At 34.9% G+C, this 16,325-nt stretch overlaps 1 long non-coding RNA gene across 2 annotated transcripts in view; it reads right to left on the reverse strand.

Annotated features, from left to right (window-relative positions):
• LOC134549481 (uncharacterized) overlaps window positions 1–16,325 on the reverse strand; it is a 91,043-nt gene that overhangs the window by 53,710 nt on the left and 21,008 nt on the right. Inside the window, exons 2-3 of one of the 2 annotated variants that reach the window (XR_010080115.1) lie at window positions 10,035–10,116; window positions 7,869–7,947 (exon numbers count right to left, since the gene is read on the reverse strand). This is a non-coding gene — a long non-coding RNA (uncharacterized LOC134549481). Of the gene's footprint in view, window positions 1–7,868; window positions 7,948–10,034; window positions 10,117–16,325 lie in introns of those variants that run through there. The other variant, XR_010080118.1, reaches the window with a different exon arrangement.

Consider the following 16,325-nt stretch of genomic DNA (forward strand, 5'->3'; position numbering starts at 1 on the left):
TGGGCATCAGACAGATCTCAAAACTAAATCTAAGCTATGACAATCTCCATTAACCATTTATCATAAGTTGAAGAGGATGATTATTAATTCAAACACAGATACTGAATTATTGTTTTGAAATGTGGAGAGTAGTAGAAGGAAGGTCCTCTAAGCAATCAGAAAGAAAACATACCAGATGTTGAAGCTCACTTGTCAAACCTTGGAGCAATAATTATCACAATGATAATAACAATATTAATAATGATGATAATAAAAATAAACTTCATTTTGTGTCAGTGTAGTCCTTGAATAGTGGTATAATGAATCCCCTATGCTAATGCCTGTAAAATATTGACTGCTTGTAATCAGAGGGTCATTGACACCCATTTAGGACACAGACATGCAGGACAAGGGCAACAGCTCCAAAGTCACAAATGGGGACTCTCTATATAGAATGAAAAATACAAGATAATCACAATTTTTTTTTAATCATGTGTATTTGCATTAAAGGGAAACAATCTTTTTCAGAAAAGGAGGACTTCAAATGATATTGCTGAGAATTAATTAGTTAATTGATTTAAATGAAAGTCTGCCCTTTAGGAACTACTTAAGAAACTTGCATAGAATTGAGTCTACAGGTAACCATAGCTATTTCTATATGTAGCTGCCTGAATCTTCAGTAAGTGAATAACATAAAATATATCTCTTATTTTTCAGGCAGACATTATATCTCATTTTCTGAGGGAGTTACTCTCATTTTTACACAGAACACAATAGGATCTGTTGGTAGGAATATGATCCTTTCAACAAGCAACCTTCATACTGCACATTTCTTTAGACTATTCCAGGAACAGATGAGTCTTCAGATCCTAGTGGAGCATTGCATTAGAGACCTTTGAGCAACTTGGTACAACTGCACAGTGAACTGGGGTGTTGGACATACATATTTTCCAAAACAGCAGGCAGGGTCGGTTCGGTGCTGTGTCTCAGCTAAATAGATCTGCCTTTTAGCAGAGCTTATTAGCTCAGAGGAATCACAGTCATCTATGCATTTATACATCTTCCAGCTCTGGAGTTTAAATCTCTTTTGTTAGCTTGGGGACCTCTCCACTGCAATCTGCTGTGATGAGGAAATGCACCAGTCCCTGTGGTATGGCTGCAGAGCCAGCCGAGCTCAAGAGGCAGAATCACCTCAATCCTCCCAAGCTTATATCCCCTGCCAACAAGGAGTGATTTAAAGAGCTCCATGATTAGAAAACTCCAAAGACTCAGGTTAACAAGTTACCTATCCTCAAGTTATCTGCAAAACAACCAGTATTTTGAGAGTGTTAGAAGTTATTATATATATTATATATACATATATATACATTAGGATATATTAAGATCTAGACATAAGATAGTAATCAGGTAGACTATTAACATTCTTTTCCTGTTAGACATCATTTCTCTGTACACTGAGAAAGTATCAGATAAATTTGTGTTGCTATCTACATTAAAGAGCTCTACAATATTTGTGTCAAGAAAAAAATTCTACCTTTAAGAATTATCCTGTATATAAATATTAATTCTAATGATCTGCTTAGCATCAGAGAGGACCTTGGGTTCTCCCACAATTTTCCTTCTACATCCACAAAATATGGATCTAATATAAAATGCATTAGAAAAGTCATATCTCCTGACTTTATATGGTTGGATTTTTCAAATAAGTTAAAACTTTTCTACCCTTAGCTCTTCAGGTTCAGTTTTTGGAAGATAGCATGATGTACTTACTGTTATCATTGCTTAGTGTGAAAAACTTACTCTGCAATTTTAGAGGTAGCTATTGAAATATCAATTAATGAGCAGTTTTTATATCTGTATATTTCTAGGTCCTTCTAGCTGATTTATTCAGACTGCACTCTGCATATCAGCAGGGAAAGTATTTTTCAGCAAAGTCATGCACTCTGATTCCTTAAAAAACTGCAGTGCAAAGGATTTCGGTTAACAAACAAGGAGTTTTGGTACATCATTGCCAGATGTGGAAGTATTTTCAAACACAACAGCTGCACCTTCACTTCTTGTTAGAAGGTTATCTGAGAAATCTGCACTAGTACATATGAAAGAAATGTAGCACCTTTCATTCAGTAGGTTTTTTTTTCCCTGTATCCACGGAGTAGAAGTAGACAGATACTGAAATATTCAACCTCTCTTTCTGCCTGAGTAGTTTTACAAATGCATATCCCAGACACAAGAAGAGTATAGTGTTTTTCTTCCAGAGAGCACTGCCTGTAAAAGATATCATTTACAGGAATAATGTAGAGAGAATGGGAAATGTGTTCTGCTTCAACTACCAACTCTAATTCAGCTTTCTAGAGCTATTGCTTTGATACTGCATTAGGAAGACACTGAAGTGCTGAGCCCAGTTCCCTTACTGCTTACAGTAGGCATTAGTGTGACAAGCTGGTGTTCAGTTTTGCTCAAAAACAGCATAATGAAATTGAGCTGTTGGTAGGCAATATGGACAATGAGCAGTAAAGGCTACAAGCTAGATATTTCTCAGCAAAAGATGAATCTTCAGGACTCCATTTACACCTCTTACAAAACTAGAAGGAACAAATAAATGGATTTCCTAAAAAAATTATTCCAGAAACAAATTTAGCTTTCAAACATGCTATTCAGCTGTTTTGACAGAAGTTATAAAAGAAAGACCAACGATTAAAATTATCATCTTTAATTTCAACAGAATATATTGTAGAGAGATGTAAGTATGGGAAAGTATCTTCAGTGGTTGAAAATAAAAAAGATGAGGAAGCTATGACATTATTTTTACTTCTCTAGCTCTGTTTTGCTTAAAGCTCTTCTCATCTTCATTTACTGTCATGGCCCTTTGGGGCTTTGTGAAACTACTGATTTAAGTGACAGGCACAGAAGCCCAAGCTAGCAGATCCAGAGGCAAGATCAGGGCACAAGGTAGTTCATAAATAAATGTAAGAAAAGCAGGTACCTCTTGGGCCTGTGAGATTTGCAGCTACCAGCTTCTCATTTGGGAAAAAAAAAAGGTAAGTCTTAAGCTTTCAGTAAATAATCTAACAAAAATGGGTCTTTGCAAAATGTCTGTATAGAGCACAATTATGAAAACCTTCATCAGGAGGAGCTAACTATTTATCCCAGATATGCTGAGTTGAATGTGAATACTGGACATGGTGGCTATGATCCTTCAGCAGCCACTGTGCTCTAAGCTCAAAAGCCCACCCTCATTCCCCAGGTTTTCCAGCTGCAGGAGCCCCTGCTCAATGCTGACACAAGTGTTTATACAGCCACAGAATGGATTGGATTGATGAACTAATTTATCCTAAATTATCTCTGAAAAAAAAGGTCTGAGCTCTTTTACAGCTGGATCAATTCCCCAGTTCACCATATAAACAGCTGGATGCAACTGTGGGTAGCAGCAAACACAGAAGGCAGATTGATGTTGGGAAAAATTGCCTGGCAATGGGGTGGATATACGCTGATGCAGCCGTGTCACCAAATGTGAATGTCAACCTAGAAAAGAGAAATTCAGCCTAGGAAATGCAAGATGGATAAAGGCAACGCTGTGATAGAAAATCTGATATATCATGCATTGAATAAATTTGCTTATCTTGACTAACTTCTGAGGTTGCAACCTTTTCTGCAGAGTTTAAAGCAATTAAGGTCAGGTTGGATTTAGCCATCAACCATGACTACTACTGTGTTGTTTATCAGGAAATAATGGCTACTCAACATCATTCAGCAAATGCAAATTTAAACATATAAAAGAAAATGTCATTTAAATTAAGGAACATTAAGACATAAATATTTATCTTACTATTTTTATTTGATGAATAATGCTACATACAAACACAGTGCATTTGAAAAGGGGAAGAAAAGGACAAAAAATCTTCAATGAGGGAGTTTATGGTACTTAAGTAGTAATGTGATAATTACCCATGCAGAACCACTCAATTATAAATATGGAAATGCTTAATTAATTAATAGATTAAATTAATCATGACACAGAAAGATATCAAAGGCTACATTGCAGCATTTAACTAGAACTTTGTGATTTGTGTACAGCTGCTGTGATCCTAGAAGAGTTTAAGGTCAAATTATAACTAATGACACTAAAACTTCTTATCAGAATCCTCTGATTTAGAAGTACAGTACTGACGGATTTCTCCTCTCACATATTCTTGAGATGTTTTACACTTTTTTTGAAGAGAGATGAGACCTTGGCTTTTTCAGATTAGTTAGGCCCTTATGAAACGTTTTTTTGTCTTTTTTCCATGCTCCTAACTGTGGGAATGCTGTATTTCTCAAGGTCCTCAAGAAGAGAAAAGTTGGAGTAAAAACACTGTGTATCACCTCGTGATGTTTCTGCAGGCTAATGAGTAGTGTGCTAGGTATATAACACATAAATATTATTTTTCTTACCATTAAAGTGAAACTGAATTCTGCCCTCAAAACACCTGCAAATACACATTTATATCTTGAAACCAATCATTGTGGCTCTACAACACCCTCATTTGTATCTCTGCCACTGTTCCAACTCATGATTTTGTTGCAATGAATATTTGTGGAAACTAGGCATTTTAAACAAACATTAGGGAAACTGATAAAATTTAACCCTGTGTATGCACTTCCATGCTTATCCTGACCATCTGACTCTGGGCACAGTATTGATCCATACCATATGACGTGCCTGAACCAACTAAGAGTTTCACTATCAAGAACTAAGAGAGGAAACCAAAGCAGAAGCTGGAGTAACAGATGTCACTGCAGCCTTTTCTGGTGAAAAGCACCAGATGAGGGTTGTGTGTTGTGCTTGGTTTGGGCAGTGGTGTGCAAGCAGAAGTTATGTAAGATAAGTTCTCTAAGGTGAATAGGTTTCCTGAGGCTCAGCAAAGGCAAGACTGAGGTCAGAAAATTGAAGCTGGAGAAACAGATTGGGAGGGAGCAATATTGCTTTCATTGATTTAATAGTTAACCACCATGCTGTGGCTACCATCAGGATCTACTGGCACTTACAACAGAAGCATGATTTTAGACTTCCAGCTGGCATTTGAATTGCTATACAAGTGCTCCAGTCAGCTTTTTATCTTCTGCAGTTAGTTTGTGGTACAGATCCATTGTTTCACACGGGGGTTCTTTTTTCCACAGATTGTACAACTGCATTGCACAAATTATACCGTGCATTTAACATGGTCTGCCATATAGTTCACATATTATATTATTGCACATAACACAGACCAACAGTAGAATACCAGAGTATTTGAAATATGTCAATATCTTTCACAAAGACTCACACAGAACTGTACCACATTTTGGTCCTATTCATAAGGTGAAAAAGTCAGAATGAGAAACTGAGTCTGACAGTGCCCAGTTATATTTTCATGGAATTTATAGATTTGCCTATGAGATATAGAAATTTGAAATTACCTATAAGAAAAAAATCACTTCATTCTTCATATTCTGTATTACCCATTGGGTCAGCAGAAATGCTTTAAATTATATTCTTTCTTAATAAAATAGAGGAAGGTCAGTAACTGGAGCTTTATGATACACACTGGGGAATTTTGAAACTGTCATTCTTTTTTAACCATATTCCAATGCTGTGATTCTTCAGGAAAAATATGTAAAAGAAAAATAGTATGTGTCTGATTATAAAAAGAGTGTCTGTTTATAAATAATGGATTAAAGAATATGAAGTTCATATAGATCAGGTTGTATTTGTATTACTGAGATTTATATTAATTACACTTATTCCATATTGTCTAACTAGTCTTCACTATTACAGTAAGTAAACAACTCAAAGACATAAATATTTAAAATTAATTTTAAAAAGGCTTGAGATTTGATGTATTTTTTTAAGCTGTCAAAAAATTCAGACGCCTAAATCTTGGGTTTGAGACTACTTTTCCACGATCTACAGCAAGATTTATGCCAGTAATTGAGTAATTAATATGTCAAAATAAGTCACATAATTTCATTTCTTATCACAACAATATATGAGTTTCAGAAGAAGCTACACTGCTTGTTAAAGTCAGAAATTGTTTGTAGTAGGAGTAGTTGTAGCTACCATTGTTATGACAACAATATTTTCAACTAGCTAATTTAATAGGCACTTAAAGGCTTGCTAACACTGCCTTTAAAGACTGCTAACAGTGAAACTTTTCAATTAGTTTCATGCTAATAGTCTGCTACTCTCACTTGAAACCCTGCTGGGCTGACAGGGCCAGGATATGCATAGTTGTGAATCTGCCAAAAGAGTCCTCTTTTCAAAGAGGAGTAAATGTGTTTGAGTAAATGTACACCTATAAACCTGGAAAGGAAAAGGGTAACAATCATGATATTATTGTGGATTTCTTTGCCTACATGCAGCTTCCGTGTCAGTTTCCAGGCATCAATACTTCAGCTCTTGCTAAATAGGATTGAAACCTTCAATGGCCTTAATACAAGATATCTGCAGGTCCAAAGTCCATTTTAATTACTTACAAAAAGAAAAAGTCACAAAAACATGCACATTCCTACACTTTGCTGTAAGTGGATGCCATTTATTTTAAAAAACCCCATCCAGTCTCTACCTTCAAATAATTTATCTAAATAACTTCTACCAAGATGAAAGTTTTTTAGTAAAAAATCACACACTTTTGCAGCATTTCCTTGTATACATATCTTGTATTACTTGAAATTAACTGAATCCATGTTCAAAAGCTATGTTCAGAGCAGCATTCAGAAAAATTAGAATATTACACGAGAAGATGTAAATTATGCATCCAGTGAAAAGAAAAATATTGACTTGAAATTTTCTATTGCTTACTGTTTGCTGTACAAGTTAGAAATTATAGCAAAAATGATGACAAAGAATCTGATGATTAAAGAAGTCAGAATATGAAAAAAAACCCCAATTAATACTAAACAAAATAATGTGTATTTTAAAAAATTGATTTTCAAATATTTTCAAAATTTTAATTCTTGGAAATTGTATAGATTATTTGACTACGAAGTTGTATGCATAATAGACCTTCACTTATTCACACTCATGAGAGATAACTAAAGAAATGAAAGTTAATACTTGTTCTTGTATTGAGTTTCCATGTCATCTCAAAGCTGGAAAGAAATCATCACTTTCTTTATAGGAACTCTAAGAGTATCAAACAAATACATTTTCTTTGGGTCTCCTCTTATCTGGATTGTACTGGATACTCTTAATGGCATAACTGGATATGACTTATATGAGATATTTGCCAATCTACAGTCATTTAAGCGGGCCATTATAACTCTGAAATTAGCTGAAGCAATCATATAAATCATACAGGATATAACATTGTGATATGCATGTTATGCTATATGGTGATTAGCTTGGAAGCAGGGCCAATGACCATTTGCATGGTAATGAAGCATTCTTTCATAAAGGTGTCAAAAACAATCTAAGAGGCTAATGAAATTTTATGCAAACTACCTGCTGGTCACCTTCTCTTCAATTAAGTGCCTTTTGGGGAAATGGAAGAATCTTTCTTATTAAACACAAATTAGAATGCAGAAAAACACACAGGGTAAGGAATAAATAATGCACAGAATACAGTGTGAAGGAATAAGGCCATGTGTGCTGTATAAAAGACTAACCATGATTGGTCTATAACAAGGACCATGTTTTGTTATTTTTGAATATTCAAGGAAAAGTAGAGGCAATCCTGTGTGATTTCTGGCAGGAGTATTGGTATGAAATATCTAAGTTCAGAAAAATAATTCCTTCATCCTTACGGTTTCTGCAGGAATTTCAGTTTCTGTAAATGGGTCAGTTCCAGATCACAGAAAATTTTAAAGGGCAGAAAAAGAAAGAACAAAAGAACAAACATAAGAACAAATAACAACAAAAATAGTGAAAATTCAATTTTTACCTTGTAAAGAAGAGAGTGTGTCTTTCTGGCTAGAGCATTCTCAAGGTGACAGACACTCAGGACTGCGGCACTTCATCAAACCCCATAGGCAAAGAAAAAAATATTGTGTACTTACTGTGGTTTTTTAGACATATGTATATTTTAAGTAGGGAAAACCAGTAATAATTCCCCATTGTCATAGAGTATTATCATCTCTCAATTTTCACACAATAAAATATTATGCAGGTATCTAAAAGTACTTCATATGTTAACAGTGGAAAAGTGGGCAAAATCACACAGCAAGTGTTAGTAAGAACTTGGAGATTAAAAGATGAAGCACTTGGAAAGGAAGCAGTAAATAAATGATCACTTTTCAGAAACATCTCACAAGGATTTTTGCTTGTACTTTTGCTGTTCATCATATTGAAAAATAATGTGTAGAAGGGGGTAAATAATAAGATGACAAAGTTTCCTGGTGATTCAAAATTCCTGAGGACAATAAAACCAACTGGCTCTAAAGAGCTACAGAGACTATCATGGTATCAAGAGATTAAGTGACAAAGTGGTACATGATATTCAGGAATGATAACTTCAAACTTACACACAAGATGAAAAACAGTCCTAAACATATGTACTGACTGATATGCTTTAAGCTACCTAATTTAAATAGGAAAGACATGTGAGAATCATTGTGAACAACATTAGCCCCAAAAACAAATAAAATGAAGGAATTATTCAAAAAGAATAGAGAATTTAACATTATATGCATCATTACAAAACTGAATAAGTCTATGTTGTATCTTGACTGCTGAGTGAGAACTTGGATCTCACCACTCAAAAAAGTTATAGAGGGAACAGTTGCATTTTTCATGAGTAAAGAAAAACAGACCTAAACTTTCAAAAGAAGCAGAAAGAAAACTTTTAATAGTGAAGAGAAAACAACTACAGATGAGGTGTACAAAAAAGGAGTGATTATGTAATATTTGTGATAATGAAAGCACTAAAATTAAAGCAACGAAATTACTATGTAGAACTTTAAAACAAAAACAAATACTTGTTCCATACTGCAATCAGACTGTGGAAGGGACTTGTAGCTGAAAGAAGTAGTTAATGTCAAATTATAAATAGATACAAAAGCAATTAAACACGGTAATGAAGTAGAAACTGTTTAAAGTTTTAAACAAAAAGATAATATCCGTATCTTGAGAAGCTTGTAAGTCCCAGTGCTGAAAGATGGGTAAGCATTACTGTATGTTTTATATTTCTTGCTTGAGGAATGCCATCAGCTACTGTCATAAAGTAGATAATAGTCTTTCCTGACCTAGAATTACTTGCTTAGGAGTCTTTAACCTAGCGAGTCATATACCCTTGAGAAGGGAATTTATATATTCTCACAGGGAAGCAACTGTGAAAGAAAGAAAAACAAACAAAAGACCCCAATGTTACAGGACCATGTTAAAACATTTTTGTTCTTTTTGTTGTTTACCTTAACATGTTGGTCATTTCAAAGTTGTATCCTGTAATAATCTTGTTAAGTACTTTTGAAGTTTAGCATCTATTACTACTATGTTATTGTCTATTTATATTTGGGGGGAAAACACAGATATTTTAAGTCTTAAATAACAAAGTACAATAACATTCAGAGACTCATTTGAATAAGAACAACTTCCATGTTCTGGCTACACGTGTATGAGGAAAATAAGTAGGTTATTTGCTTAGTTTACTTGTGTAGTTTAATTCTTACCTTTACATATAAATAGTTCCACTTGTAGTGAACAGGTATGTATCTAAAACTTGTGTGTGTGATTTGGCAATCTAGAGCATTTTCATATTTGCTCTTTATATCTTTTTAGGTAGTTTGAAAATTTCTTGCTACTTGTAAATTTGGAAGACTTTACAGTAAACTTTGCAAGTTATTTTATTTTCTGTCATGTTTGAATACATGAAAATATACAAAACAAATTCAAATACAGAATTTGAGGCACAGTTTAATAAACATGTATTTTTACATAAGGATTCTAGTAATGATATCAATCATGAAAAAATATTAAAATAAATAATCATTTATAAATATAACCTATATAAGGACAAAAATAAATCTTCTCATGTTTTTAAGACATAATTTGAACTAACATAGAGTCAAAAGAGTTTCAGCTTTTGAAACAAAATGATTTTTACCTGGAAGCTCATTCAGTGATCCTTGAAGGGGAAGAGAAAGGAGAAGAGGATCCCTTCTTTTAAGTGTTTTAAAGGTTGGGACCTACAAGAAAAAAAAAATTGATTTTGCAAGCTGTAAGTAGAAGTTTAGGTCTACTGGATTTAGCTAATTAACATAACTTGAGATTTTGCCCAGAGTTCCAGGTAAGATTACCCTCAACTGAAAAATTGTGTTATATTTTATGGTAGAAGCAAATAAATAAGACAAGTTTTCTCTCTAGCCTTCTTACAGCTAACTTTGGATGCATGTAAAGTACTTAAATATCCTTTTTCCTGTTTCTTAAGGAGGTGATGTCACAATAATGTAGAGATTGCAAAAAAATCTAGATGGCATATTTACTGAGATAAAAATTTATCTAATTGGTTCAAATATAATTTCCACCATTTATTTGTTTATTAATTTCAGTTTCTTCCAAGTAAGCATTTAATATGGTCAAACGTGATGTCCAGACAGCAGGTTTTGGATCATTCCCTAAATTCGGGTCTTATCTTGGGACTGAAATATTGATAGTAAATGAAAAGGATTTTCCCCACAGTTTTCCTTATCCTGTTCACCTCTGCCCGGCAGCTGCTCATCCATGTTGCCGGTGTCTCCTTCTGTGGATAACTGATGCCCCCATGAAACAGCTAAGACACCAGACTTTGGATTCCTTTTAACAAATATTCTCTCACAGGCTTGTAAAAGTTTGAGATCTCTGTGACCTTACATCCAAATCATTGCAAATCAAACTCCACTGATGCAAAGTCTACCAATTTAATTCACTCTATTTGCCCACTATGGAAATGTCACCACAATCTTATTGTGATAGTGAAATATTTTCAGAACACTATCTAAGCTACAGCCTACAACAGAATGGAAATTTCCTCTCAAGTGTGAATAACATTGACAAGAAATTAGAGAAATCTGTATTCTCATGATATTATAGGTAGTATGCTTGCTCTATAGAATAAGTGATGCCGTTCCTGTCTACATTTATCCAGGCATTACAAATGCTGTTCAAAGCAAAGCAGAAAGCACATAATAGTTCACTGGACTTTCTGAAAAAACAAAACCAAAACAACAACAACAACAAACCAAAACCAAACAAAACCCCCCAAACAAACAAACAACCCCAAAAACAAACAAACAAACAAATCCCAAAACAACAACAAAAAACCCCCAAAAAACCACACACACACACGCAAAAACCAAACAAAACAACAACAACAACAAAAAACCCCACCACCACACAGAAAAACCCTACTGCATTTACATTCACCTGATGCACAGTAACACATCTCTCCATTTCATCTGTAAAAATATGTAAATTCCAGGCAATAGAAAATGATCAGGAGATGTTGGGATTGCCAACATTATGAACATACTGAAAATTACATTAACATAGAAAGATAGGTGGTGAGGAATATTAATGGATTTACAAAAGAGTAATGTCCCCATTATTCCTTATTCCTTAGTTTAAAAAGGATTACTTGGTTATTCTTTAGTTTAACAGCTCTGAAAGGAGTGAGAGAAAACACAGGCATGATCCAATAAGAACTGGTCACAAATATAAAAGAACATTTGTCTATAAGCTTATATATATATATATCACAAATGTTTATTGAAAAAAAACCTAATTACCACTAGAAAAGTTTTATTCCCTAGAGGTCACTTTCATTAATACAAAAAGTAACAGAAGTGTGTGTTTATTGAACACAGGCATGCTCCAGAAATATAAAAAGAGCAACAAAATCAAATTATTTTGTGGTTCAGTGAGTGCAGAAACTTGAGTAATCTTTAACATCTCTTTACCATTTGTCTTTTCCAAGACAAGTTTCAGAGCTTGTTGAGTTTGTTCTGAAAACTCCTCTGAAAACAACATTAAAGACTCAGTCTTGAGTTTATCAACTGGATTCTCTTCTCTCTGTCGCTCTTCTTTTTGTTTTTGTTTGTTTGACATCACTGTAACTCTTGTGGATATAAGGAGGTCGGGTAGGAATTGAAAAAGCTTGCAGACCAAACCCGCCCTGCACAAATTTCCATTTTTTCCCTTTCTTCTTCATATTTGTTGCATTATCCTAGGTGAGACGGGAGATTCTCTTCTCCTGTATGTAAATATGGGGAAGAAACAAAGTATTGTAAAGATTTTACTGTCTGAGAACAAAAAAATATCCCCTGAAAAATACATTACCAATACTTAACAGTATTCCATTTAAAGTAGAGATAAAAAGCTAAGTAATTTTCAGTGGCTATTTAGATGCTTACTTCCCACTGGCATTTCAATATTGGTATAATTTTAAATTTGAAATTAGAAGGGAACTCAGATTACCTAAGGTCCAGAGCAGTCCCTTCTCTCAATATTTTAGTCACCAGAAGTTTCATTAACTAGAATGATGAGTGTAGAAAATAACTTTGATGGTGGAAATAATTAAGGAGGGAAACAGAAACATTTCAGCTTCCTCATGAACATGAGCTTTTGAAAAATTAGGGCTAGACTGCTAAAATACTTTTTAGAATACAGAGATAATAGAAATATACATAAACACATTTAAAACTGGTTGTAAACCATTTTTTCCTCCACCAAATTCACCTCATAAATAATATCTCCTTATCTTAGTTCTTTAAGAAACGGCAATAAGTCTCAGGCTTAGTTGAGTCTGATTTGCATCCTGTGATCCTACCTATGTAATGTTCCCCTCAGCACCGAGCACTACCCAATGCTTTAAGTCTAAAACCTTGCAGCTGATGATATCACCATTAATCAGGAATGATTCACTAATCCTGGCTCCTCCACCCACACAACGCCGTCGATCAGACGGGGCAGGTTAGACGTGGCACAGATGAAAAGGAGCATTGTTCCTACTGCAGCAGACAGACACATTATCTGCAGGAGCAAGAGGCAGCATCGCTGACACCTTCACGAGGTAACATCCTGTGTGCTCACAAAAGCCTGGGAGTTCAGTGCTGCTGGTAGCCATTGTTTCCAAGGAAAATAATTGACATCCAGTTACGACAAGCTGGTGTGACCCCAGCTTGTGAAACCACAGGCTGCTTATTGTCTGGGAGGATGATGCATGTCACTACTAAGCACTCAATTTCTGGTTCACAAAGGAAGGAGCTTGGAGTGTACTCACATACTAGAAAATTACATGTTAAAAGCTTGGCTGGCAGCACTGCCCTTTTTGATCATTAATTAATTGCAGTGGCTTTCTTTAATGAAGGCTTCCCACCTGCCTTTTGTTTATGTGTTTCTTTGTTGTTTGGTTTTTTTTACTGCAGAGCAAGAAAATCACCTTTTTTCTTTCACTTTCAAGAAGCAAAACCTAATCTGCAAGTTAATGCTAAGCAAAGGCCTCTATATTTGTACTTGTATAGGTAATGAGAAGGGAACAACTTTTGTCTGCCAGACAGTTTAAGCAGTTCATGCTGTTTAATGCCTGCTTATGCCAAGATGAAAATCTTAAATTGTATGTAAGTAGTGACATACAGGTGGGCTGCTACCTTTGTATGGAAGCAGTGGGGCTGTGTAGAAGGATCATTTCTTACCATGTAGATAAAAAACAGATACTCTATATTACTGCTACTCAAAAGGCAGCATTTTGTTAAATGCAACAGAACCAATCCTGCAATTATTATGACTAAAAAACAACAACAAAAAAGTATTTAAGAAACATGTCTGCAATGATCTCAAGGATCAGGTGGCTATTCCACCTCAACACTTGTAGTTTCTTCCAGTTCATGTAGGTATAACAATCCTAATGCTGTATTCAAACCATCTTAGACAGCAGAAGAGATATTGGGATATATTCAGAATACTATTAAACTTGGAGGTCAATGTAGCTGATCTGATTTGCACTGATGATCAAATCCTGAAAATTTAGAGGTTCAGTCTGTGTGGAAAAAATGCTGGTTTGTGCTCATGTATTTAAAAATTGCATGTATGTAAAGGATGATAATTTCAATTTGACCAACGGATTTCATTCTGTAATTTTCTAACTTTATTTTTTAACCAATTTGTTAATTTTCTATCCATTCTTGCCATAGCAAGAAATATTTTACACACATATACTATGACATGTGATAGGCTTCAGTGTTGAACAATATCCTGCTCTGAACCATAGTATACACTATTGGGAGAAAACAATAAGTGTTCATTAAGTGCTTTGCTATATGTAATAATATTTTAAAGATGAGAAAAAAATATGCATACAACAAACTAGTTATCTGCCATGAGATTACAATTGGCCTTTTCATGAAAAACAATCAAGGCATTCTCCTATTCTGTGTTTCTGTGAGGAGATCAGGAAGAAAAAGAGAAAAAAAAAAAAGAAAAAAGGAAAAAAAGAAAGATATAATGTATAACAGCTTACAAGGGATTCTGTTATGTTGCCACACAGACACTCCCCAGACTCTCTGGCACCTTCATAAAATGTAGCAAAATCATCTGAATGGCACCTTTAACATGAAAGGACTGTCCCCTGTGAACTGGAGCACAGCAGACAGAAACACACACATAGACCTGTGTTCAGAGAAAATGTTATCAGGAAAATTCCTTGAGCCACAGGAAAGTCAGTCCAGTCCAATGACTCAGTCACTCATTGTGCCAAATTACTGGAAATACTTTTCTGCTGTTCCTGTTGAAGCCTTTGTTCCACTGTCCAAACAGCTAAGGATTAAGGAGACCATGAAAATGAGTCATTTCTCTGCAACTGATTGATGGCTTTCTGACATTTAGGTCTGTAATACAGACTAGTATTCTTTTCTCTTCCAACAATACTAGTAAATGAAAATACAATATTCCTTTAAAATATCATTGCCATCTCTCTGGCATTTATCCATTTTTTAAATGATTACTTTAATTTTTTAAATGTTTATCTTAGTTTCTAGAGCTATATTGGAAACAATTCTGTAATTAGGTAGGCTTTTAAAATGGTTTCAAGATATCCTGCATGAAATTTTTGATGCCACTAGACACACAGTAGTTTGACATTTCCCAAGAAAGGAGAAAAAAAAATCTTTCTTATTAGGTCAGTTTGCATTTGGAGATTATTTTTTGGAGGAGAAGTTGCTTATGTTTCCATGATGTGGAGAAAAGGAGGAGAGAAAGTTGAGTGGAGAAATGTCTACATCTTTTGCAGTCCCATATGGGCTTCTATATTACTGTAGATGATAAACCTGGAAGATCTGTAAATATTGTGAAGTACTTTTTTTCCTTTTTTTTATCTCAGTGGGGTAGCTAAATTTTTAACATGTAGAAATTATGTGCATTTTCCCACAAGGAAAGAAGTATTAGACTTTGAATACTTGCAGCAAAAGAATTCAAAAACCATCACACATAGGAAGTACAATTGTCATGTTAATGATAACAGAATCAAAAGTTTATCATGTGTCTGTGAGTGGTGGAATTTTAGGACTGACACACACCAAGTTATCTCTGTGAGACAAGTCTTTAAGCCAAATAAATTCCTTTTATGATTTTACTAATATTTCTGGAGTCATATCAACAGTGAATGTGATCCTCTTTATGTAGGCATCAAGAGAAGTGTCCTTATCAGCAACAGACAGAAACATACCACACTACCCTTACTTTTGAAATTTGCTGTTCACTTTTTATCTGTATTTTAATTCCCTTGCAATCTTCAAATACAGCTTCTCAAATCTGTGATCTATCTTTCCAAGGAACTATAACAAATTTTCTCAAGATGAATCATACAGACCAGTGGAAGTTCAGGCTGAACTTCAGTAGGACATGCCAGGGTAAATCCAGTAAATATAGTTTTCTAATTGCTAGCAAAAGGTCATAGGCTTTTACTACAGTAGCAGGGTGTCAGGACTTGTTTGGCTTATCTGGAGCTGAGCCCTTTTTTATCTATCTTTCTTTTGACAACAGCTATGCAGTGGTAAGATACTACAGCCTGAACATTTTTTAACTTTGGACAGTTGTGTGTTTTAATACCTTGTAAGTTACTGGACAGGAATAACAAGTCAGTGGGGAGCAAGCTGTTTATGAACCTAGAACAGAACACAATGAGGGAATACAAAGATGCTGGAGGATACCAGCGACCCCAACCTGCAAGCCCAAAGCACAGTGGCCAGTTACTGATCAATAAAGAAGCACAGCCTTGTAAGCCACCGACCATACATGGACCCTGCTGTGAGGGAGAAGAAATCCCTGTCATATTTCTCATCCCAACAAACAGCTTGGGGTGTTGATAACTTGCTGTAGGTCAAAGCCTACTTCTCCTTGAAACTGCCAACCTTGAGATCTAGAG

Source organism: Prinia subflava, chromosome 1 (assembly GCF_021018805.1).
Source record: "Prinia subflava isolate CZ2003 ecotype Zambia chromosome 1, Cam_Psub_1.2, whole genome shotgun sequence".
Lineage (NCBI taxonomy): Eukaryota > Metazoa > Chordata > Aves > Passeriformes > Cisticolidae > Prinia > Prinia subflava.